This window comes from Mus musculus, chromosome 5 (genome assembly GCF_000001635.26).
Source record: "Mus musculus strain C57BL/6J chromosome 5, GRCm38.p6 C57BL/6J".
NCBI classification, from domain to species: domain Eukaryota; kingdom Metazoa; phylum Chordata; class Mammalia; order Rodentia; family Muridae; genus Mus; species Mus musculus.
Genome location: NC_000071.6, coordinates 17,931,738 through 17,955,689, shown reverse-complemented (window position 1 = coordinate 17,955,689; position 23,952 = coordinate 17,931,738). Strand labels below are relative to the sequence as shown.

At 38.8% G+C, this 23,952-nt stretch overlaps 1 long non-coding RNA gene across 1 annotated transcript; it reads right to left on the bottom strand.

The window, feature by feature from the left end:
• Positions 1-790: 790 nt before the first annotated feature.
• Positions 791-23,500, bottom strand: Gm31612. The gene is made up of 3 exons (XR_389766.2): positions 23,462-23,500; positions 13,873-14,006; positions 791-962 (listed from the first exon to the last, which is right to left on the bottom strand). It is a non-coding gene; the product is annotated as a predicted gene, 31612 (long non-coding RNA).
• Positions 23,501-23,952: the final 452 nt, after the last annotated feature.

Below are 23,952 nucleotides of genomic sequence, written 5' to 3'. Positions count from 1 at the left end.
TGTTTAAATATCTGATAGAAGTCTAAATTTAGAAAATATCTTCAGTATATTTTTAATCTGCCCATTTTAATTAACAGCAATATAACCTACAGTATCAAAACAAAGGTATATATCTGAATTAAGTTTATTGGACTGCTATAGCAAACAACTACAAGATAGACGGCTTAAACAACATGCAATTTTATTTCAATGGACTACATTTGATTACTTATATTGTAATAATGCCAAACTGTAATTCTTTTCAGATGGTGAAATAATTTTAGCTACACATTTAAAACATTGGATCAAGTTAATAAATATTTTTAAATTAAAAATTAGTCTGAGATATATGTACACTATCAGCAATAAACTTATGTTTCCTAGGCACAATGAATGTCATAATGACTGATTTCAGGCGTTTCTCCAGATTGCCCCAAGTTCAGTGATGCTCTAGGAGGACTCAACAGACTCACATGTACTCATAATAGGACCTTTTGTAAAATCTAACTTGTCCTATGTGGTAGAACCCCAAGAGCAAGGTGTGGGTAGGCTATATGCCTTACGTGTTTCTGTCTATGGCTTGCAGGCAGCCACTTTCTCACCACATCTTCACATAGCCTTTCAGTCAGACTGGAGTAAGCACACCTTAGCGGCTTCATTTTAGCTTAGCAACATCCTAAAGGTTTCCAGCATAGGTTGCTGCTTACGTAAAATTCAAATCACAAAGACAAGCTAAACGATTTTTAATATTTCTTTATTAATTATTTTAGATTATATTATGATTATAACATCTTCCCTTCCCTTTATTCCTTCCAAATCCTCCCATACGGTGAACACTCAAAAAGAAAATCCCATAGAGTGCTTGTGCTTTAGACACAACTGTGCAGTAGAAACTTCTGAGGTGATGAAGATGCTTCATTTCTGCACATTCCTCCATAGAACTCACGAGCTTCCCGTGACCATGGAAACAACTTTAAGCATGGCTAATGAAAAAGAAAAAAAGAAAAACTCTTGTTTTATTACATTTACTTAGGATTTAAATTTATCCATATGTAACTAGTGCTTTCAGATATTATATGCAAGCTTGATAAATAAAGTTCATCTGAAAAATCTACATGCAACCTTCACTATGCAGACCAACTTTGGCTCTATGTCTACTGCTCAAACCAAATGAACCTTAGTCTACCCATCCTTTCCATTCTCTGCACACTGCCCCAAACAAAAGCTTATCATTCACAAAGGCACAGCTAGCCTGTCACCAGCCTGTGTTGCTTTCTTACTCACTGAAGCTCTATGTTCTTCCTGACAACAGGTCAACGATATTATAAAATCTGTAAAAGTAGCAGAAAGACGTAATAGTCTGTTTCCATGGCTGCATTTTCCCCATTATTGTTCTGGTGAAAAATGCCATCATATCAGAGCTGAATTATCTTTTCTCCAGCAAATTGTCTAATGACCACTTTAATTATTCAGTCTCACTCATGGATGTACTATTTTGAACCAACACAGTATTATAGAGAGATACTCCTGAAAATTGCCCTGGAAGGCAATAGAATGAGTCTATGTGACTAGCAAAGAGTGTTGCATAATATATTTTGACAAATATGAAATTAATTCTCTCCCTCATCTGTCACCCACTCCCCAGTCCCCCACCACACAAACACACAGACAGACAGACAGACAGACACACAGAGAGACAGAGAGACAGAGAGAGAAACAGAGAACAAAGGGAAAACCTTTACATGGAGATGAAGGTAATGAAGTTCTGGTTTTAGCGAGGCATTCAAATGTAGGTAACATTTCAAGTTCTCCACAGACATTTACAACATAGTTCAAAATAATTAGAATCTTACAGAAATTTTAGGCTACACATCAAGCAGCCACCATTCTCTTCATAGTGATGTAATCTTATGCAAGTCTTATATTAGTCTGCTTACTTTCTTCTCTTATAAACCAATAAGCATAAATATTTCTTTTAAAGACTAGAAATAATGTCTGTAAAAAGGCTAGCATTCCAAGAGATGCTAATAGTGTGGCTGGAGGCCTGTTGGTAGGACTTCCTCCTACACAGAGAGGAGGAGGAGCTTGGTGAGCTGCCATTACACATCACCAGCATAAGGAGTCTTTGTGGAATTAGGAAGCAAGTGAACACAAGTTCAGAAAGGAGACATTTAAATGAGTTTTGGGGGGTGCATCAAATTTCATGTAAAGTCAAGTGTCATTGCACAGATTGGAACAACTAAATAAGAAGAAAGTAAGAGTGGGTCATGGGAACCAGTGTTTTCAGCATAAAGTTCCATCCATGCCATGCTGGAAAGGTCAGAAAATAGAAGAGTCACAGGATACTATTGTAACAGCTGACACACTCAAGCATAGGAATGAAAATGAGGATGCTGATTATGGGAAAATTATACTAAAACAATTCACAAGAACTACAAGCAAGAGTGACAAAAATGCAGTTTATGCAAAGAGTAGTGCAGGTTGGAAACCTGGTGCAGTTCCTTCAAGGTTGTTCTATAAATTAGCAAGATTATACTGAAATGTCATTACCATTGAAGAATGAATCTTCCAGATGTGTTAGTTGACCTTAAAATAAGATTAGTGGTATTAGTGAATGTGATATGGTACTAAAATTAGATAGGTATCGCGGCACTGTAAAATTTTGAGTATAGGCTATAATGTTATACATGGCAACATGACAAATAAAGGGAAATAAATATGAAAAGAAAACAAGAAGGCATTTCACTTGTTTAAATTGGAACAATAGCATGATTTTCTCAAGAAACAATTGTAGACAGTTGAAAGTCATAAGCATACTCACAAGAGAAGCTATTATTTAATTTAAAAATGGAGGATACTTTAGCCATAAGAATAGGAAATCAAGGGACATTGGCACATCATTGAGAAGTTTGTCAGTATATAGCAGGCTGTCCCAAAGTCAGACTGCGATGAGCCCTGTGTAATAGTGACAGGTTGCCAGAGCTTGGTGTCTGCTCTTCATTCAGTTTCTACAATAGGATTAAATACATTGTCCTAAGCCCTCAGAAGCTATTATAGATATTGAAGGTTTGATGATATAAACTTCTGGTCTTATGTTTCCATCAGTTTTTTGTTCTTCTAATTAAAATTTCCTGGAAACAGAATCCTGAAGTAGTATTGATCAGAAGAGAAACTGGGAAAGAGCCTAGAACTCATTGGCAGAGGGTGGAGTTGATGGGTTTCCTAAACAGAACTCCAGTGGCTCAGGCTCTAAGTTCAAAGGAGACCTCATAAAACTAAAGAGCAAAGGACATAGTCAAAAGGACAAATCGGCAACCTAAAGATTGGGGAAATTTTTTCAAATACCCCACATCAGATAGAGGGCTAATATCCAAAATGCATATTAACAAGGTTATCAAGTTGAAGGGCCCAAGTAAGGATGCCTCAATCCCACTTGGGAGGAAGAAGAACGCAATCATCACAGCGGGGGCCTGGTGATGGGGAGAGGAAGGCAGGGACCTGGGTGTGAGATTGGAATAGAGAGGGGGAAAAGGGGGACTATGATCTGGTCTTGGGGGTAGGGAACAGGAGTGAAACTCTGAGGACCAGCAGAAAGAATGGAAACAGGCAACCTCGGGAGGTGGGAGGTAGGAGATTGGGGGATCCTCTAGGATGGGCCAGAGACCTGAGAGGAGGGAGACTTTTAGGACTCAAAGGGAGGGACCTTAGATGAAATGCTCAGCAGTGGGGAGAGGATCTTGTTGAGTCTACCTCCAGTAGAAAGAAAGAGCATCAACTGGAGTGATGGGGTTGCATCCCACAGTCAAAAACTCTGACCCACAATTGTTATTTTCCAAAAAAAACCCTGCAGGGACAAAAATGGAGAAGAGCATGAGAGAAAGGAGCTCCAGTGATGGGCTCAAATTGGGAACCAGCTCAAGGGGAAGCCAGGGGTCCTGAGACTGTTACTGATGCTGTGGTGTGCTTACAGACAGGAGCCTAACATGGATGCCCTCTAAGAGGCCCATCAGGCAGCTTAATCAGACGCAGATATTTACACCAAACCAATGGACAGAAGCTGGAGACCCCTGTGGTTGAATTAGGGAAAAGCTGGAAGAAGCTGAGGAGGAGGACAACCCCATAGGAAGACCAGTAGTCTTAACCAACCTAGACCCCTGAGATCTCTCAGACACTGAGCCACCAACCAGTGAGCTAGATGATATGAGGCCCCCAAAACATGTGCAGCAGAGAACTTCCTGGTCTGGCCTCGATGAAAGAAGATGTATCTAACCCTGGAGAGACTTGAGGCCCCAGAGAGTGTGGTGACCTGGTGTGGTAGGGTGGTGTGTGACATCCTCTTGGAGACAGGGGAGGAGTAATGGGATGAGGAACTGTCAGAGGACAGACCTGGAGGGAAAAATGACTGGACTGTAAAAAAGATTAAAGATAATTAAAAAAAATATTGAACAGAAGTAAGAAAAAAGCCATTCATTTCCTGCAAAAGCAAAATGGCTTTGCATATCCTAAGTTTCTCAGATATCAGTATATATCCACTTAAAAAAAGGATAGGGTTTGCTATGTAAATTAAAACATTTTTTTAAAGGAAGCAAGAATCTAGAAGTCAAGGATTTAGATTCAGATCATGTTATATTTTGACTAGAATTATTTGCCTCAGATGCAAACTAAGTGTTAGATTTACTTCTCTCTGTCATAGCTTCAACAAATATTGCAAATGCAATGTTCTCCACAGTAGTGTATTTTCACTATACAAATATATTATTTGTATTATTTCAAATACATTATGACCAGCAATGAGTCTTTGCCAGCTATGGCAGTCTTTGTTATCTCAAAGAGTATTTACTACAAATGGGCAATTGAAATTATTGCACAGTCATTGGCTTGATTTTATCTTTACTGACACTTAGCCCTTTAAAAAAATTACTATCCTAATGGGTAAGAAGTAAACTGAATTTTGGCCCATCTTAATTTCCTCTTGAGAATTTGTCTCTGCCTTCTTTGTCCATTACTCCTGAAAAGTTCAGTGACTTTCAAGAGCATCTCATATTTTTAGAGATCATATTATTCCCAAGTCTTCCCACTGGAAGGTACAACATAGAATTCAGATCTATTCTTCCTAAAGATCAAAATAATCACACTTTTTAAAGCAACATTTGATAAACAGAAAATAAAATAGAACTCACTGTACTAAAATTTTTCATCCATAAAATGAAGATATTAAAATCTTGGTGTCAAATGTGAGATTTATCCTTCTAAGTACTTGGCCAGTGTGATGTGCTTGGCCCAGGGAGTGAGACTTTTGGGAGGTGTGACCTTATTGGAGTAGGTGTAGTCCTGTGGGTGTGGGAGGGCTTTAACACACTTGTCCAAGCTGCCTGGGAGTCAATATTCTGCTAGCAGCTTTCAGATGAAGATGTATAACTACCAGCTCTTCCAGTATCATGACTGCCTGGATGCTGTTGTATTCACACCTTGATGATACTAGACTGAAACTCTGAATCTATAAGCCAGCCCCATTTAAATGTTGTCCTTTCTTTCTTTCTTTCTTTCTTTCTTTCTTTCTTTCTTTCTTTCTTTCTTTCTTTCTTTCTTTCTTTCTTTCTTTCTTTCTTTTTTTCTTTTTTTTTTTTTTTTACATTTCCAATGCTATCCCAAAAGTCCTCCATACCCTCCCCCCCAACCCCCTACCCACCCACTCCCACTTTTTGGCCCTGGCGTTCCCCTGTACTGGGGCATATAAAGTTTCCAAGTCCAATGGGCCTCTCTTTCCAGTGATGGCCAACTAGGCCATCTTTTGATACATATGCAGCTAGAGTCAAGAGCTCCGGGGTACTGGTTAGTTCATATTGTTATTCCACCTATAGGGTTGCAGATCCCTTTAGCTCCTTGGGTACTTTCTCTAGCTCCTCCATTGGGGGCCCTGTGATCCATCCAATAGCTGACTGTGAGCATCCACTTCTGTGTTTGCTAGGCCCCGGCATAGTCTCACAAGAGACAGCTATATCTGGGTCCTTTCAGAAAAATCTTGCAATGGTGTCAGCGTTTGGATGCTGATTATGGGTTGGATCCCTGGATATGGCAGTCTCTAGATGGTCCATCCTTTCGTCTCAGCTCCAAACTTTGTCTCTGTAACTCCTTCCATGGGTGTTTTGTTCCCAATTCTAAGAAGGCACAAAATGTCCACACTTTGGTCTTCGTTCTTCTTGAGTTTCATGTGATTTGCAAATTGTAACTTATATCTTGGGTATTCTAAGTTTCTGGGCTAATATCCACTTATCAGTGAGTAGCTTAATAAACATTTTCACTAGACTTTGCTCTTTTCTTCTTTATTTTATTTTATTATTTATTATTCTCTCATACAATGCATCCTAAGCATAGCCTTCTTCCGCTACCTCATAAGAAATCTGCTGTGGCTGCTGAGCAAACCATTTAGCCCCGAAGAGTTACTACCCTTGTTAGAATGCAAGCCAAGTAATGCTGGCTTTCTCCAGAAATCTCCTTCTACTGATAATGTGTACCTTATCAAATGCCACACCCTTCTCTGCAGAATATTCTATCACTGTAGGCCTCCGCACTAGCCCTCTTTTACAAATGAAAATGTATAACTATGAAATGTACAATGATGTATGCATTATTTAGATTCCTATGCATTTTCTGTCCCACAAAATCTCATTTAGACATACTTAAGAGAATCACTAGAAGAAGAGTGTTACATTGTTTGAAAAATCACTACCAACTTTATAAAAAATGTTCCACTTTTCAGAATTATAAACTTTTTATTCTATTTAAATTTCCTACCATGTGGCATTGTGAGAGAACAAATTGTTTGAGGTTCTATTTCACTTTCTCCTTTGAAGTGAATGAGCTGCAAAGAATCTGTTAAAAAAAGACTTTGCTAGAAATTAAAGTAGAAAGCTAGGGCTTGAGAGCATAGTCAGATTGCACACTACTTGCATATATGCATTGATATCTGAATTCAATATGCAGAAGTAATGTAAAAAACAATTGGGGATAATAGTAAATTTTGTAACTTCGGTGCTGGAAAGGCTAGAAAGGTATATGTGGGGAGACTGGTGGCCGAATAGACTTGCTCCTGAGGATCAATATTCAAGGTTGACTTTTGGCCTCTGCACACATGTGCATGCATGTGCACAGATGCTCATGAACACACAAATTTGAATGCATGTATGCCTAAATAAGCCTGTACACAAACAGATGGAGAAGAGAAAATATAAATGTGTGAAAACTCAGGAGCATGGGTAGGATGATACCAAAAGGAGGCACCCAGAAAAAAATTTAAAACCAGGAGGTCACAGTGATGACTGTACATGTCATTTTGGCACAGTGGCCTTGCCTTTCATCTAGCACTACTTGAGTGTCTAAGGATTTTTTCCCTATACTTTGCATGTGGTAGCAGTTATCCAAAAGAATTCATATTGATAAATAGTAAATGAATTATGCAAGTTCAGACATAGGTTAGTTCTCAGGGAGAAAAGCCCAGATGTTTGCATTCACTGTCAGTCAGACTATTAGAGATCGAACTGTTCGCTTGGCTGGCAATCCATCAACAGTGCTTCACCTGTTACTGAAGTACATGGAGCTTGTGTGGGCCTTCATTGCTCATCACGACAACACACTTTCTATCCAGTCTTCAGTCTCTTACCCACAGTTATGACATTTTTATGTGTAAAATTCATGATTTTCTACAAACTGCATTCTATGTCATGATTCAGTTTTACTCTCTTACATGTCCTCAGTTTTGGTAACGCTTCCTAATATTTCATAATCCAGTACTGCCACTTCATCTTCTTAAAATGAAATTAAAGGAAAGTTCAAGGGAAAATTCTTCATACCGTTCCTGACCAAGGTAAATGCTCTCCTATATCCTCTCTGTGCCTTGGCTTACTTCAACTTACCAATGCACGAAGGTGAACTATTGTACTTTCGAATCCTGAAATTCTAGCTCAAGAAAATTATACCAGGGGAAAAATATGAAGAATTATTTACCACTGTAGTCCTTGAGTTTTAACATCAAGTCTGACTTATAACAGGTAATTTTTGTTGTTGTTGAAAAAATAAACAGTTTCTGCATGACATTTTCCTTTGATTTATTTGATAAATCTGTTGCTTTCATGTCCTTAAACACAGCTCAGAGTTATTGTCATTATTTTGTGTGTGTGTGTAATTTTTTTTGTCCTGAAAATAGTGACAGTAGAATTTTGTGTGTGTGTGTGTGTGTGTGTGTGTGTCTGAAGTATAAGAGACATTGTGTGACCCTTCGTTTCATTTCTCATCACTGCAACACACATTCAATCTAGGCTTCAGTCTCTTACCCCACATTTATGACATTTTTATGTGAAAAATTCATAATTTTGACAAACTGCTTCCAATGTCATTATTCATTTTTAGTGTTTTACATGTCCCCTTATGTGTGTATATGTATATATGTATATGTGTATATATGTATATGTATATGTGTATATATGTACACATATATGTGCATATATATCTTATATATGTATGTGTATATGTCTATGTGTGTGAATATGCATATATATATATATATATTTGTATATGTGTATATATATGTAGTCACATTGTACTAGCAATACCAAAATTTCACTTACTTGAAGTAACATTTTTTTCTTTTTGCTTAATCACTACTATAGTTGCTCTCCTCTCTGATTATATTTCAAGTAATAACCAAAGCTTGGCAGTGAGATATGAGGGTGGATGAATAGAAAAGGTTATTCAGACACAGCCCTCTGAATGATCTTGTTTTCTTAATTAAAGAAATCACAGTAACATATGCCCTTTTCAGAATGTGAGGGTACTGTAAGAAGGCCAGATCAAAAGCAAATGGACTTGCAACACACAGATGCATTAGAACCTGATCTTTGGATTTCTATCTTCCTGGTCTATAAAAAAAAATATGTTTGCATTGATAAGATCTAAATGTTACTTTTATTTGCCAGATATAGTTTTTGTCTAGGAGGCTTACTGATGAATAAGCCTACACTTTTTGATTCTTTTTCAACTCTTGGCAGACTGGTTCCACTTAGATCTTCTGGCTCCGAATTTCTCCCTAAGCTGACTGATTCAAACTGGCTTCTCTTGGCTTCTCACTTAATTGTTCTCTTGGAAAAACTGCCTCAGAATCCCACAACTGAACTGCACTCATTGAACAAACTAAATGGAACTTAACAGAAAATAACTACGTGAGCTCAACTGCATTCAACCGAACTGCATGGACTGCACTGAGCTGAACTCAACTGAACTCCACTGCATTGTCTGAACTCAACTGAGTTCTACTCACTGGATTTCCCTCCATGTTCTGCTATAAAATAGTTTCTCTTTCTTGTCTGTTCTCACGAGAGTTGGCCATACCCTATCTCTGACTCATTCTGTCAAATCTTTCTCTGATTTGTCACTTTCTCTGCCTCTCAATAAAATATCATTTTTGAACATGATTGCTTCTTTCTACAAACTAAATTTACCTCCCTGTTTGGGATTAAAGGTGTATTCCAATGGCATGTCTGTATTCCAGCTAGATCACACGAACCTTGAAGGTCTCTGGATGCGATCTCTTGACAGAGTCACCATGTAGCTGTATTAACATTCCTCTACAACAAGATATTCTGATTTTAGTATTTTGTCTCAGTGGCTCTGAGTAAATTTAGATGTCTTCATGTTTGTGAGGTGAAGAAAATAGAATTCTGAAAGTAAAATTCTAGGTAACATTTAACAAAGGAGAAAATTTATGTATGGCTGCACATGATATAACAATCCTTATCAATCTCTGTGTTTCCACATGTTCATGTAAAAATAAAAAATTTAAATAAGATTATATCATTTTCCTTTCCCAATTCTTTCCAATTTCTTCAATGTCTCTCTCCCTTTCAAATTTCTATTCTTATTCTTTATTATTATTCCATATATTATATGAATATAATGGATAAATGCAACCCGCCAGATGCATTTTTAGTGTTGCTTGTATGTATACGTTTCAAGGCTGACCATTTGAGATTGGATAGTCATCTATGTCCTCATCTCTGTAGAAGATTAACTCTCCCTGTCTTCACATTCCTTAGTTGCCTATTGCTCTTATTTAGTAATAGGGCATGTGTATTTTTCCCCATCTGCTCTGTCATATAAAGAAGACCCAGTCTTTCAAAAGACTTCTAGGACCTCCATTTCTTAAAAAAAAACTTCTGTCCCCTCTTTCATCGTGGTCCTTTCAGTCTGAGGTGTAGAAATTGTGTTGTAAAAATACTCAGTGGGTTTGGGGCTCCCCGATCACTTGTGGAATTTTGACTAGTTCCTGTCTGCTGTAAGCAAAAACTCCCATTTGTACACACTTATTTGTATGTATAAGGATATACATTTAGAATGTATTTAGGAATTAAAGTAGTTTATGAAAGTGGCAATAATTGTTCTCCTTTGAGATTTATGACCCCAGAAGCCATGGGTGACTGATTAGTTTTTCAGTATCATTATTTTCCTTCAACTGAACAGGATTTATGTCTAGTTAGACTGCTGTCAGTCACAGCTAAGTTATGAACATCACCGTAATACCTGTTGAGAGTGCATACTATACTGGTCATTGTGGTTCATAGGACAGGTAGGAGTATCGGATGCTTTCTGTGGTTGCAGTTTATATAACACCTTAAGGTCCTATCAAAGTTATCATGCAGGGCAGAGGTTTTGGATAAGATCAAGGCTGACCCCTGAGTTCTGTGTTCAAAGTATATGGACTCTTGAGAAATAGTGATTTACTTTCAGTTCCTGGGAGATAACTAAGGGCAACAGTAAAGGCCTATATTGTCTGGAGATTCTCTTAGACTCCTCTGACCAACAACACAAGAAGATCTTTTTACATGCCTGATACAAGACTTTTGTTAGTCTGTGGTTCCTGAGGGAGCATTATCATTCCAAGTAGTATATTTCATACTATATATACTATGCATATATGTATAGTTTTAACTAAATATAAATTGATATAATTCTTTATGAATTTTTCAAGCATGTTTATTGTTATTTATCCTTTCCCCTTCTTTCTCCTTTGGATTCACCTCTCTAACCACTTTATAAGTGGCATATAAGACCTTTACCCTACTTTCTCTATTTCTGCCTTGTTCTTCTGTACCTGTCTCTTGCATTCCTCCTCACCCTGGCCCCATTTCATATGCCTGGTTTCTGTTTTTACTTCAGGTTATGGCTATATACTCACATCTAAAAATTCATAGAAGAGACATACAGATGAGAGAGAACATGTGGTTTTTGTGTTCTCAATTTTCATTCAGTAATTTTTTTCTACTTCTATTCATGGTCTGCAGATTTTATGATTATATTTTTCATTACATTAGAACAATATTTCATTATGTATATTTAACATGTTTTTAATCACTCATTCATCTGGTGAAGAACGTTTATATATATATATATATATATATATTTTCTTTCTTACTTCTTGTTAATAAAGCAGGAGTAGACATGGCTGAGCCATTGTCTGTGGAGTAAGAGTTCAAGTTCTTTGGGTATATGCCAAGAAGTAGCATAACAATGACATATCATAAAACAAAACAAGGATGGTGAGGATGACTCAGAGGATAATGTGCTTGCCTTGCATGCTGACCTAAGTTCATATCCCCAGAACCCAAGTCAAATGAAGTCAGCAGCACATATCAATAATCTCATCATTCGTGGGACAAGATAGGATGAGAAACCAGGAGACTCTCCAGACGCTCACACCCTATACAATGATGACCTTCAAGAGATCTCTCAAAACAAGGTAGAAGAGGAAGATACCCCCCACACACACACACACACTTACTTTAAAAATGAAAAAAAAAGAAGAAGAAGAAAGCAAAGAAAGGAAACTTACCTAGAAAATTCTCCTGAGCATGTAATGTACTTTACTTATATATATAAATTTTATTTTTCAAAGGGTGCCTCAAGTACAAAGGTCCCTAGGATATATGACTTGACTTTTTGACTGCCTTATGAAACATAGAGCCATACTGATGAAAGAGTAAATGAATGCATGTCCACAGCTATTGTTGCTGCAGGAAGAATTCTGTCTTCTCTCTTCAGTTATTGTTCAAGTTACTTCAGTAATCTGTAATTTTCTTTTTGCTTTTTCTTCATTGTATTTTGAATTTTTAAATATTTTAAATAAATAAAAATTGGCTTATAATCAAGAATGTTATATTGACTCTTGAAATTTGAGACTGAATTATATGAACCCATTGTGATCTTCTCAATGGTGAAAACAATTTTTTCATTATTTGTACTTTATTTTACCTTGAAAACATTAGGTCTGAAAATAGCTCAATGTCTTCAGGACAGGGCCATAATTTTCAAAGGGAACAGAATCCACATTCTTTTGCTTTTGGCTTTTTGTTATTGTTTTGTTTTGTTTGTTTGTTTGTTTGTTTGTTTTTCCAGACAGGGTTTCTGTGTAAAGCTCTGGCTGTCCTGGAACTCACTCTGTAGACCAGACTGGCCTCGAACTCAGATATCTGCCTGCCTCTGCCTCCCAAGTGCTGGGATTAAAGGAGTGCACCACAACTGCCTGGCTAGAGTCCACATTCTTGTGGGTCTTTCTTTATATTACCATACAAAGCTTCCAAATGCAGTGTAAAAATAGTGTTGTCTAAGACAAAAGTAAGCATTTGAAAATTGAGTTGTAAAACTGTTATGAAACAGAAGGAAAGGTTATCAGTTTTGTACCATAGATAATAAAAAAATGAAATAAACTATACTCTTCAAAGTTCTTTATAACAAAAAAAGTAATGAAAGAGCTGTTGCTGAAGAGAAGTTTCAGGATAGAAAAGTTGAGGCATATTTTAAAATAAATACACTAAAAAGAGAAACACATTTGATAAAGAGGCAAAAGAGACTCTGGAAATAAAAGAAACTGAAGAGCCAGATGTAGCTTTCTCAGTGGCACTGGGGGGGGGGGAGGGGAGGAAGACCAGTAAAGCATCAGTTAGGAAAAGACCTATTTATCGTGGTCAATGAATTTTTGCAAAAATCAATGCAAGGACCTGTAGCACATTAGCAATTGTAGCCAGTAAAGGTGAGTCTTCAGAGCAAGTTTATTTAACCAGGGAAAGAAGAAAAATTTCAGACAGTAAATTTTTTTTCTGAATAAAATGACCATAAATCTAAAATCTGGAGAAAAATATCTATATCTGAAAGGTTTTCTGTGATTCTCATTTGTAATATAACTAAAGGGCCAACTCCAAAGTACCTGACAGTAAGTGATGAAGAAGCCGTTGCTGAAGAGAAAGTTCAGGATAGTTAAGTTGAGATATATTTTAAAATAAATATACTAGAAAGAGAAACACATTTCGCTATTCCATGTCTCTCTCAAAACATGGAAAATTAACAGGTAGGAGTTAGCAGTCAGTTAGTAGTGCTACTTGTGGTCTCCGCTAAAACAAACTTAGGGCACTTCTGGCCTCATTCCTCAATAGATGAATCTTCTTCCTTTCAGAACAGCCAATAAGCCTTTTGAGTCTTTCCCTTGTTGCTATGGTATGTGCTGTTGACTTCAAGGTATGCCGCTAGTTCATAAAATGTCAACTGAGATTCTAAGCATTGTATATACTCTTCTCTGGTTTGGTATAGGTCTCAATAGTACATACAAGAAATCTTCTTTTAAAGTACTGGGTGCTGCAAACCATGTGGTGTTTCCAAGATTTTAGTAAGATAAAGATGATCATGAGGAACACAGTCCCACCATGGAAGAATTCTTATGCCTTCCTTTACTTCCACCAATAAGTTCTATATCATGGACATCTCCTTACCGTCCCCTGCTTCCTTACTTGCTCATATAAGGAATTGAGCTCAGGACCCAATCAAACAAAGTAGCAGTACTCTACGACTCACCTGTATGTCCAGCCCTCTCCTTCCTTCTTTTTTTAATATTTAACAATGTCACCTTAAAATTCTAGGCTGTCCTTCAACTCATTCTGTAACACAAGCAGGTCCAAGATGTATGATCTTCTTCTTCATCCTGCTGCCTAATTGAAGGTAAAAGCATGTAATGTTAGGATTGCTTGCTTTTATGTCTTTTTTAAAAATAAAATACAATCTTACTTAACTTAAACATAAAATTCTGTTTGTGCAGTGGAACATCAGGTAGCAATATGAAGCTTGGTGTTAAAAAACACATTGAACACCCAGAAAATACCCATCTGCCTGAAGTCAGAGCAGCACTAAGATGAGATAGTTTGTGGTAGAGAGAAGGGAGAGAAAGAGGAGAATTGTGTGCACAGTGAAGAGAGGCAGAACTGGAGATCTGAGGGCCTGATGTGAGTAACCTGTGCTGCTGCTACTACAGGCTATGGTGGTGTTCTGTCCTGTGTTGCTACCAATGATCAGGTCTGAGTCTGTGGCCCTGCAGCAGTGGGGGTCTGTGTCTATGTCCATGGTCCATGCTACCACCAAAAGCCATGCTCTGGACCACTGCTTGGGGCCATGTTGTCCTCACCTGTTATTGGATGCAGCACTCAGGAGATCTTACCTTGCCCCTCATGAGGGTAGGGGGTAGTGCTGCAGATCTGGCATAGGACAACTGGGAAGCTGATAAACTCAGCTACCACTCACTCAGGCCCAGATCCAGGGCTTTGAGTTAGCAGGCCCCAATATTTACCCAACCGATGAACTGTTGGAGCATGTTAAGGGGCCATTTCTGCAGAAGGAAAGCTGTAGACTCTCCGTGACACAAGGCAACAACAGGATATCTCAGAGGAGTCTAAGCAACGATCATAGTGTAGCAGAAGCCAGAGGCCTTGGACAAAGCCAATGACTCATTACAGTGAATATTTGCAAGTAAAGCTGTTTGGGCAAAAGGATATAATATGTGACACACTGCAGCATCTATGGAAAGATTTTTTTTTTATTTTTTGTTTTCTTTTGGTGAATGTATTGCAAAGGGTAAAGGGCAGATATGGAAGGATGGAGAGGTGAGAGAGGTTGAAGTTTATAATGTGAAATTCACAAAGTATCAATAAAATGTTTGAGAAAAACAAAAACCAAACTTATTGGGCTTCCATAAATACTATTCCTGTCAAATCATTCTTGTCACAGTACAACCTGCTTGATGACTAAATTATTTGCTATGGATTTCAATGTAGATTTTTACAAAGGGTTTCCACACCCTATGTAAATGGTAAATATTTCTAAACACGATTGTGCATCAGTAACCACCATGTCAAAATAAATAATGATCCTCAAAAAGAGAAAATAAAATACCCTTTTGCCATATTTTAGGTTTTACTAAAGGTGAGAAATGTGAACATATGCTGACCTATTTTAAAGACCTAAGGGTTCTTCAGTCATTTCAACTTTCTGCTCCCATTTACTAGGAAATCGGAGCACAAAGCTCAGCTTAATTCTTGGGTGTGGAGGATATTTTCCAAAGCCCAATATTTCAGATGCTGGCTGAATTTAATGACTTGTTTTTAATGTGTGGCTTCCTTTCCTCACAATGAACCAAAGTCAATGAGTTTTGAGTTGATTGATGGAGACTATTACAACACATGAGGAAGACAGCAAACTCTATTAAGACAGGGGAATGTGGGCTCTTGGCATTCAAATGGATAAAATACATAGGCAACTTTGACTGTCTCCATCTACTCTATAAGGGTAGATGTCAAACTTCATAATCCCCGGTAGAAGGTAACAGCTGAGAGTCCCATGGCTGCTGTCAAAAGGTTGTAGGAGGGTTTTACACTTCATGTGGATGTTGAAACCCAGGTATTAACAGTCTCCCACAAATAGTCATAAGTTAAAACACTGGTCCCAGCTGGTGACACTATTTATGTAGGTTTTGGGTACTTCGCTTGGTGTGGCCTATAAAAATGAAGGTACTAGAGAACTGTGTAGAGAGCCTCTCTTATAAGCATTATCTGTCAATAGAAAAGACAATGGCCAATGAGCAGAGGCAGAAAATATGAGGTAGGAAGAGATACTGGTAGGAAGAGATATTGGTAGGAAGAGAGAAGATTGTGGGAAATATTAAGAGTATAAAAGAGACATCCAGCTATTTTGAAGGCTATCATTTCCCTAATTTCTTTCTCAGCCTGTTTATTCTTTGAGTAGAGGAAGGCTACTGATTTGTTTGAGTTCATTTTGTATCCAGTCACTTTGCTGAGGTTGTTTATCAGGTTTAGGAGTTTGCTGGCGGAAGTAAAGTATCATCTCATCTGCAAATAGTGATATTCTTCCTTTCCATTGTCTCCCTTTGACCTCCTGAGCTCCCAGGGACTAAACCACCACCAAGGAGTACACATGGAGGGACCCATGGCTCCAGCTGCATATGTAGCAGAGGGCCCTTGGAGGGCATCAACATTTGAAATGTAAATAAAGAAAATAGGAGAGAGAGAGAGAGAGAGAGAGAGAGAGAGAGAGAGAGAGAGAGAGGAGGAGAGGACAGGAGAGGACAGGAGAGGACAGGAGAGGACAGGAGAGGACAGGAGAGGACAGGAGAGGACAGGAGAGGAGAAGAGGAGAAATTCAAGGAACACAGTGAGGAGGAGAGGGACATAAGCCAGCAGGGAGATTCTGAGGAGACTCAAAGAAAGAAGTGCACCAGGACTAAAAGAGAGGTAACTGACTACATCATAGACATAAAATAGTTTAAATGGATAAACAAGTTAAGAGCTAGTCAGGAAAAGAGCCAGAGCTTATGGCCTAGGCATTTAATAATAACTAGTTAGTCTCAGAGTCATCATTCCAGGAGCAGGACTGGGAAGGAAAAAAATGTTTTCCAGAAATGTTTTGGGAGAGTCTGCCTTACCTTTGGCCTGCCTCCCCTACATTTATCCTCTTCCTGGCCATTATGATGTAATTTGTTGTGTACTGCTATGTCCTCCCTGCCACTATAAACTGTGTCCTCTGTAATCATGAGATAAGCAGTCTCTTCCTGTAAGTTATTTATGTCAGATGTTTTGTCCAACTGATAAGTCAGACAAAACAGAAGGCTTGGACACCTAGTAGCTGGAGAAGCTACTAGAGTTTTGGATCAGAGAAAGAATTTATGTTGTCCTTTCCCCAGTGCTTGGGTCTGGTAGACAGAGTTATGAAACCAAGGGCCTTAAGGAGACAAAATTACAAAGAGGTAGGCAGTACATCTACTCTATGCTCTGCTCGTCCCTCACTGCTTCCACTGACCCACATATGACTTCAGCATCCATGGTGCCAAATTACACCCATGGTGACTCTTGCCCTAGTTTCCATCCCTAAGAAAACTTCCATTGTATTCTACATCACTGAAGCAGCCATGTGTGTCCCATTGGCAATGCTGTCTTTACCACACCTACTTGCTCTGATAGAAATCACCCTTTCCCAAAGTGGCCTTCTGAGAATGAGGACTCTCTGAGCCACTGCTGTATGTATTGTGTGCAGAGAAATTGAGTTTAGCCAAATAAGCTTAAAGAAGAGTACACTGTGGTACATAATCAGAATAAAGCCAGCACAGCCTACAAACAGGCTGGCACCCTCAGACACATGCATGACTAAGATATTTCTTAAGAAAGTCACTTTATAAAATTAATAGAGGCAGTGTGGTCTATCAAGACATAAACATCAATACTGTAATGTAGGATAGTAAAAACATATGAAAACCAAGGTCCTATGGTCTCTTGTTATATAGGTAGCTATAGCAAAAAAAACTTCAAAGAAAGAAATTTTGATTTGCACCTATTAATTAATACAAAAGTATGAACATTAGGACACAAGCCTTCTGAGAGTAGAGAAAGATAATTCAATAAAATTAGGGGAATGACTGATACTAAAAAGAATTAATAAAGAGACATCTTGAAATAAACCAATCAGAAATCTAGGGAATAAATTTAAGTAGAAAAATATGAACAAAGAAATGTGTAGTGGTACATCATATTTGTAGTCTCAACATGTGGGTACTAAATGGAATGAGAATTCTGAAGCTACATTGAATAGCATGTGTGTGTGTGTGTGTGTGTGTGTGTGTGTGTGTTTCTGTTTCTATGTGATCTAGATCAATTACAAGAAAATAAATTTTGAAACATCCCAGCAAGCTATATAAAAATCTACGAGTAAAAATGAATCAACAAATCCTTGTTGAGACTAAATAATTTGTTTGAATAAATAAACAAATATTCTAATTTTGTTATGTCCTGAAGGCCAAAGGAATGAGAAAGCATGTGACCCTGCTTGATGAAAGACTTGTGGAAAGTCTAACAAAGTTGGGAGATGAATATGCTTCTAGATTCATGGGCTTATAAGACCCTCCAAAAACTCTACCTGAAAAGTTCCTCTTAGTGGCCTAGTACAACTGAACTGTCAGAATTACTGGGCAGAATTACTACAAGCTGCAAGAGAGAACTATCAACTATATTTGAATAAACATGCATTAAATGAACTGCAGGAGCAGGAAGGAATGTTATCCTACATTTTGTATTTTTTTTATTACGTATTTTCCTCAATTACATTTCCAATGCTATCCCAAAAGCCCCCCCCCCCCACCACCACCACTCCCCTACCCACCCATTCCCATTTTTTGGCCCTGGCGTTCCCCTGTACTGGGGCATATAAAGTTTGCCTGTCCAATGGGCCTCTCTTTCCAGTGATGGCTGACTAGGCCATCTTTTGATACATATTCAGCTAGAGTCAAGAGCTCCGGGGTACTGGTTAGTTCATAATGTTGCACCTACATTTTCTATTTTGAAAAGAAAATAAAACACAGTCAGGAATATATAATTAGAAAATGATCCTTCTTAAATGAGAGAGAAATGGAAGGACTCTTTTGTCTACACACAAAAGACACAGTACCTGGCAGTGTCTTGTGAAAGATTCCCAGGAAGGAAGCCTAAGAATACAGCACACTGGCGAGGATGTGGAGAAAGAGGAACACTCCTCCATTGCTGGTGGGAGTGCAAGCTTGTACAACCACTCTGGAAATCAGTCTGGCGGTTCCTCAGAAAATTGGACATAGTACTACTGGAGGATCCCACAATACCTCTCCTGGGCATATATCCAGAAGATGTTCCAACCGGTAATAAGGACACATGCTCCACTATGTTCATAGCAGCCTTATAATCACCAGAAGCTGGTAAGAACCCAGATGTCCCTCAACAGGGAAATGGATACAGAAAATGTGGTACAGTTACAGAATGGAGTACTACTCAGCTATTAAAAACAATGAATGTATGAAATTCTTGGGCAAATGGATGGAACTGGAGGATATCATCCTAAGTGAGGTAACCCAATCGCAAAAGAAGTCACTTGATATGTACTCACTGATAAGTGGATATTAGCCGAGAAACTTAGAATACCCAAGATACAATTTGCAAAACACAAGAAAATCAAAAAGAAGGAAGACAAACATGTGGATACTTCATTCCTCCTTAGAATAGAGAACAAAATACCCATGAAAGGAGTTACAGAGACAAAGTTTGGAGCTAAGGCGAAAGGATGGCTATCCAGAGACTACCCAATCTGGGGATCCATCCCATAATCAGCCAGCAAACCCAGATACTATTGTATATGCCAGCAAGATTTTGCTGAAAGGACCCTGATATAGCTGTCTTATATGAGGCTATGCCAGTGCCTGGAAAATACAGAAGTGGATGCTCACAGTCATCTATAGAATGGAACACAGGGCCCCCAGTGGAAGAGCTAGAGAAAGTACCCAAGAAGCTGAAGGGTTCAACAATATGAACTAACCAGTACCCCCCAGAGCTCGTGTCTCTAGCTGCATATGTAGCAGAAGATGGCCTAGTCAGCCATCATTGTGAAGAGAGGACCCTAGGTCTTGCAAACTTTATATGCCCCAGTACAGGGGAATGCCAGGGCCAAGAAGTAGGGGTGGGTGGATAGGGGAGCAGGGCGGGGGGAGGGTATAGGGAACTTTCGGGATAGCATTTGAAATGTAAATAAAATAACTAATAAAAAAGAATATAGCACACATGTGAACCTGATGCTGTCATCTGTTGAGAAAAAAACATGTCCTAGTAGAAATATTTGACATACCAGATATAGATCAATAGAAGTTATAAATATCAGAATGTTGTAGCATAATCTGAGCAGACAATATTGCGTGCATTTTATTAGTCAGCCTTTTTTTTTAGACCAATGAATACATCATACAATTCTCTCTGTCCCCCAGTAGGCATAAAAACCCCATCAGTTGTAATAGAAAAAAGGAATGAGTATTTAAAAGATTTGGAATCAAGAGAGAAAGATAGAGGCATCAAGGGCTAGTCTATACACCCTTCCCAGTGTGTTCTCACTCTCACAGTCCTTGGCTGAATTTGAAAATGTACTAGTAGGATTGCAGCTACAAGACCTGGGGATAGACATAACTCCACAGTAAGGGATTTCATTTGTGTTTGAAACATTTAAAGGGTTTGAGATATGGTGGTTGTCCCTTTATGCTTTCTAGCAAAATTTGGAGGAAACATGATTATGCAACCTTACCCAATCAAAATGGCAGTGTATGTAGTAATAGGTACTTCATAAACTCACATCATAATACACTTTAATTCTAATCAAGTACTGTGGAAAATTCTAGTCTCCCTTTTAATCTGAAAAGATTTAGGTATTAATAAAGGGAGGAAGGGTGGAAAAGTAGTTGAGGGTAAGAATTCACTTATTCATTAAGAAGTGAATTATGAATTAAAGAACCACAATATTACCTTGAAATAGACCTATTAATAATGACATTATTTGTTAGCACAACTTAATTCTTAGAAATAATTTATCTCTTAGAAATAAGTTTCGAGGAACAGATGGAAAGTAGAAAACTGTACATCAGAGGCAGGAACACAAGCTCACTTAGTATGATTGGTGTTGTGTGTAGTTTTAAAATTTACACTCTTTCTCTCCTTTTGCTAGGCTCTGTAATCAGCAGGCCCTCTGGCCATCAACTCAGCCCCACAGCTCACTCACTTGCTAATGCTTTCCTGAGTTCCTGTCTATGTTCAGAGAATAGCCACCACCATGTTGCCAGCTATTGTTTTCCCGAGAGTGCTGACTGTTCATCCAGCTGGCTTGCTAAGCTGCCCAACAACATCCCTCCTGAGAACTCTGTAGCTATGGTTCTCATTCCACTTGGCCACCCAAGGCAGCCTGCTTTTTACACCTACCTCCTTTAGCCCCAAGGAAGGAAAACACTAGATACTTTTATTATTTTAAAACTGACCAGATAACTCAATGGCTGAGAGAAGAATATCCTGCCCCCTCCTCTTTTGTGGCCATGGGTAGTCCACAAACTATTTCTCCCGAAAACCTACATGTCTGTGCTTCCTCTCTGCTCCACAGCCTGGTCTAAATCTCCAATCCTCTCTGCATCACCTTCTTTTCCCTTTTGGCCCAGAAATCCCAACTTATCCTTCGCCCAGTGATTGGCTTTTGCAATCTCCATTGACCCAATCAAGAAACAGGGTGTTGGACAATTTTTAGATGCTTTTCAGCCATTTGGTATTCCTCAGTTGAGAATTCTTTGTTTAGCTCTGAGATTCCACTTCACATCAGTCAGAATGGCTAAGGTCAGAAACTCAGGTGACAGCAGATGCTAGTGAGGATATGGAGAAAGAGGAACACTCCTCCATTGCTGGTGAGATTGCAAGCTGGTACAACCACTCTGGAAATCAGTTTGGCGGTTCCTCAGAAAATTGAACATAATACCAGAAGACCCAGCAATACCACTCCTGGGCATATACCCAGAAGATGATCCACCTTGTAATATGGACACATGCTCCATTATGTTCATAGCAACATTATGTATAATAGCCAGAAGCTGGAAAAAATCCAGATGTCCCTCAACAGAGGAATGGATACAGAAAATGTGGTACATTTATGCAATGGAGTACTACTCAGCTATTTAAAACAATGAATTTATGAAATTCTTAGACAAATGGATGGTTCTGGAGGATATCATTCTTAGTGAGGTAACCCAATCACAAAAGAAGTCACTAGATTTGCACTCACTGATAAGTGGATATTAGCCTAGAAGCTCAGAATACCCAAGATACAATTTGCAAAACACATGAAACTCAAGAAGAAGGAAGGCCAAAGTGTGGATACTTCAATCCTTCTTAGAAGGAGGAACAAAATACCCATGGAAGGAGTTACAGAGACAAAGTTCAGAGCAGAGACTGAAGGAAGGCATGACCACCCAGAGACTGCCCCACTTGGGGATCCATCTCATAAACAACCACCAAAACCAAACACTATTGCAGATGCCTATAAGAGCCTGCTGACAGGAGCCTGATAAAGTTGTTTCCTGAGGGGCTCTGCCAGTGACTAACAAATTCAGAAGTGGATGCTCACAATCATCCATAGGACAGAGCACAAGGTCCCCAATGATGGAGCTAGAGAAAGTACCCAAAGAGCTGAAGGGTTTTGCAGCCCTATAGGAAGAACAACAATAGGAACTAACCAGTACCCCCAGAGCTCCCTGGGACTAAACCACCAATCAAAGAAAACACATGGTGGTACTTGTGTCTCTAGCTGCGTATGTAGCAGAGGATGGCCCAGTTGGTCATCAATGGAAGGAGAGGCCCTTGGTCCTGTGAAGGTTCTATGCCCAAATTTAGGGGAATGCCAGGTCCAAGAGGTGGGAGTGGGTGGGTTGGGGAGCAGGGGGAGTGGATAGGGGATTTTCGGAGGGGAAAATGGAAAAGGAGATAAATTTCGAAAGGTAAATAAAGAAAATATCTAATAAAAAAAGAAGAAGGTACCTCAAGTGATATCAAAAAACAAACAAACAAACAAAAAACAAAATAATAACAAAAAAAAAACAAAAATGAAAAGAAACAATTAAAAACAATTAGGGAACCAGATTTTAATTATCAATTTCTCTCTTACATCTTACATTTTCTGTATATATATGTATATATGTACATATATACATATATACATATATATACACATATCTATATCTATATCTTCTTTCAGATATAAATTTTTAAAAAATCATGATAAGTAGACTACACAATATGAGGTACAAATGGCATCCAGTCCATCAATTTGTAAATTTAGATAAAGTACTTGTACTGGCTGGTTTTGTGTGTCAACTTGACACAGGCTGGAGTTATCACAGAGAAAGGAGCTTTAGTTGGGGAAGTACCTCCATGAGATCCATCTGTGGGGAATTTTCTCAATTAGTGATCAAGGGGGAAAGGCCCCTATGGGTAGGACCATCTCTGGGCTGGTAGTCTAAGGTTCTATAAGAGAGCGGACTGAGCAAGCCAGGGGAAGCAAGCCAGTAAGTAACATCCCTCCGTGGCCTCTGCATCAACTCCTGCTTCCTGACCTACTTGAGTTCCAGTCCTGACATCCTTTGGTGATCAACAGCAATGTGGAAAGTGTAAGTTGAATATTCCCTTCCTCCCCAACTTGATTCTTGGTCACGATGTTTTGTGCAGGAATAGAAACCCTGAATAAGAGAGTACTCTACCATCTATCCTACTCTTGTGAGCGCCCGACTCACCAGCAAAGCAGACGCCACAACAGGATCCTTCTGCACATGTTTATTGGGAGAGCTTGATTGCAGAGGTGAAAAGACCCCAAGCCCAGAACTGGTGCTGCTTACATAGGCCTAGGAGAGGCATGTCTCACACCTGGATTGGTTATGCTTTACACCTCATTTGCATGTTCCTCATCTGATTGGCTATTCTCTCTCAGTACCTCACTGAACCTCATTATCATACCTCATTTGCATGTCTCTCATCTGATTGGTTATTCTCTCTCAGTAACTCACTGAGCCTCATTATCATACCTCATTTCATGTCTCCCATCTGATTGGTGATTCTCTCTCAGTACCTTACTGAGCCTCATTATCATGCCCAGGCCAGGCAGTGACTTGGTGAAAAACTTTACTGCATATGTACACATTGGTTGTTTACCCAAACAACATTGGTTGTTTAGCCAGCACCACCCTGCAACAGCACATGTGGCTTACCTTAAAAGGCTTATAATTCT